Raw genomic sequence first — 2,665 nt, 5'->3', positions numbered from 1 at the left:
GATAGTGGTATTCACTGGACTTCCTTGTAAGAGTATGGATATAATCCTGTCACTCACGATGTTGTACTTCAAGATTGATCTAGAAATTACTTTTTTTACTATGAAGGCAACCCCATTTTTCCTTGTCTTTTCATCTCCAGAGTAATATATCATATGGTCATCTGACTAAAATGCCCCATGCCAGTCCATCTCATCTCCCCAATGCCTAATATGTCAATGTTTATGCGTTCCATTTCTTTCTTAACAATTTCTAACTTTCCTATGTTCATGGCTCTCACATTCCATGTTCCAATCCCTAGGGTCTGCTTACAACTGTTCTTCCTCCTTTTTATTTCCATACTTGATAGTTCTACCTAGGTAAGAAAAGAAATTAAAATTTTTCCAGAAAAAAATGACAATGAAAACACAACTTACCAAAACCTCTGGGAAACAGTTGTAGCAGTAATTAGAGGTCAATTTATAGCAATAATAAAAAAATTTAAAAGTAAAGAAAAAATGAGAATTGATTTAATTCAACATCTCCAAAATGTTGAAATAAGAGCAAAAAACCCTGATACCCTCTAAAAAATGAAATTATAAATGAAATAGAAAACAGAAAAACAATTGAAACCATCAGTATAACCAGGAGTTAGTTCTTTCAAAAAGTTAATAAAATTGACAGACCATTAGTAACATTAAAAAAGGAAAAGAAAGGCACAAATAATTGAAGAAGAGATAAATGGGGCAATGTCACAACAAAACCAACTAAAATAAAAATGTTATCAATGGAATATTTTTTTAAAACCCTATGCTCAAACTAAATGAAAACTTAGAGGAAATGGAGAGATACTTTGACACTCAAAACCTACCTAACCTGACACAGACCAAAGTAGAACAGCTCAACAGATCCATGACAAAAGAAGACATTCAATAGGTAATAAAACCACTTCCAACAACAACAAAGCCAACAGTAAAGCCCTGCAGTAGATGATTTTACAAGTGAATTTTTCAAATATTCAGAGAAGAACTGTCACCAATTCTACATATAGTTATTTCAGAAAATAGAAAAAGATGATATTCTCCTTGACTCATTCTATGAAGCAACCATTTAATTGATACCAAATTCTGGTAAAGACACCACCAAAATAAAAACTATTAACCAGTCTTTAATTTTTTAATCACCCTTTCCTGATTAAAACACCCAATAAAATAGGAATATAGGAGTATTGCCTCGATAAGTAGCAAAGTAGTAAAAAGTATGTATGCAAAACAAAAAGCCAATGTTGTTCTCAATGGAGTATGATTGAAGGCATTTCCTTTGAGAACAGGAACTAGAAAAGGATGCCCACTATCTCCTCTCCTATTTAATATTTTATGGGAAGTCTTAGTAATAATAATAAGAAAAGAAAAATAACATCTGTTATGAAGATCTATGAAAAATCCTCAATAAAAGCCTAGCCAATAGCCAATAGAATCCAACAGTACATAAATTAAAAAAAATGAAAATTCACCCTGATCAAATGGGATTCATAAAGTTACGCAAGGAGCGTTCAAAATAAGAAAAACAATCAATATAATAAATTACATTAAGAAAGCAATAAGAGGTGTATTCTGCAGCTCCCTGTACCACCCCAGCATACTCTACATGGAAGGAGGCAAAGACCAGAAAGATTCATGCAATATACTTTAGGGGAAAACTGCTGTCTGATTTGTTCACATGGGACCCCTTAACTCAGGCAATAATCAGGGAGGTCCTGAGCATCTTGACTGAGGTGAGAAGCCACTTCCAGAAGTTAACAATAGGCTTCCTCCTTGGTCATTCAGGTACTTTGGGGGAGAAGCAACTGTCAGGGAGGACAAATATATAGGTGCTTCTCAAAACATTGCTGTGAACCAACATGAACATTTGAGAGCTGCAGAAGCAGTGAGTATTAGTGAGATACAGTGAGCCTCGGTGGGGTACAGTGAGCCTTGGTGAAGAGCAGCATGCCTTAGTGGGGAGCAGCTAGCTGCAGCAGGGAACAATGAGCTGCAGTAGGGAGCAAGGAGCCACAGTGGGATCCACCAGCCAGGAACAAGCTGAACAGTGGGTATTTGAGGGAGGTACTTAGGTGGGATCACGCCTGATTGCTGGATCAATTGTGGGACCCCATTACTTTAAGCAGGAGGGACTGAGACAACTGGAGCTCAACTGGGGTGGCAGATCCAGTTATTGAGGGGAAAACCAAGGCTTCCTGGTGTTCCATTTATGTCCTCTGCACCGTCTCCCAGTGTGCATCTGTGAGCATGATGCCTTTCTTCCTCTGGCACATGTGTGCATCTGTACATGCATTCACACAACTTGCATCTGTTTGTGTGCCTGCCCAACCTTCTTCTGGATCAGTGACGTCAGATCAAGATCCAGCTATCAACTCAGGTGCGAAAATCTCTACCACAGCATTGTCATGAAACAAGTAGGCTATCTCACTCCCCACACAAAGCAAAAGTGACACCATTTTTTTTGTTGTTGTGCCATTGAGTCACTTGCGACTCATAGCGACCCTATGTACAACAGCTCTAAACTCTGCTCTGTCCTGTGCCAATCTCATTGTCTCCGACACACTCATCCCGATTGCCCCAGTCACCGAATCAATCCATCTCCCAGAGGGCCTTTCCCTCCTGCGCCTGCCTTCCACCCTCCCAAGCA

The sequence above is a fragment of the Elephantulus edwardii genome, unplaced genomic scaffold (assembly GCF_000299155.1).
Source record: "Elephantulus edwardii isolate Elephantulus edwardi_28Jun2011 unplaced genomic scaffold, EleEdw1.0 scaffold00467, whole genome shotgun sequence".
Taxonomy (NCBI): Eukaryota; Metazoa; Chordata; class Mammalia; order Macroscelidea; family Macroscelididae; genus Elephantulus; species Elephantulus edwardii.
The sequence above is the reverse complement of the archived record's forward strand: the minus strand, read 5'-3'. Positions refer to the sequence as shown.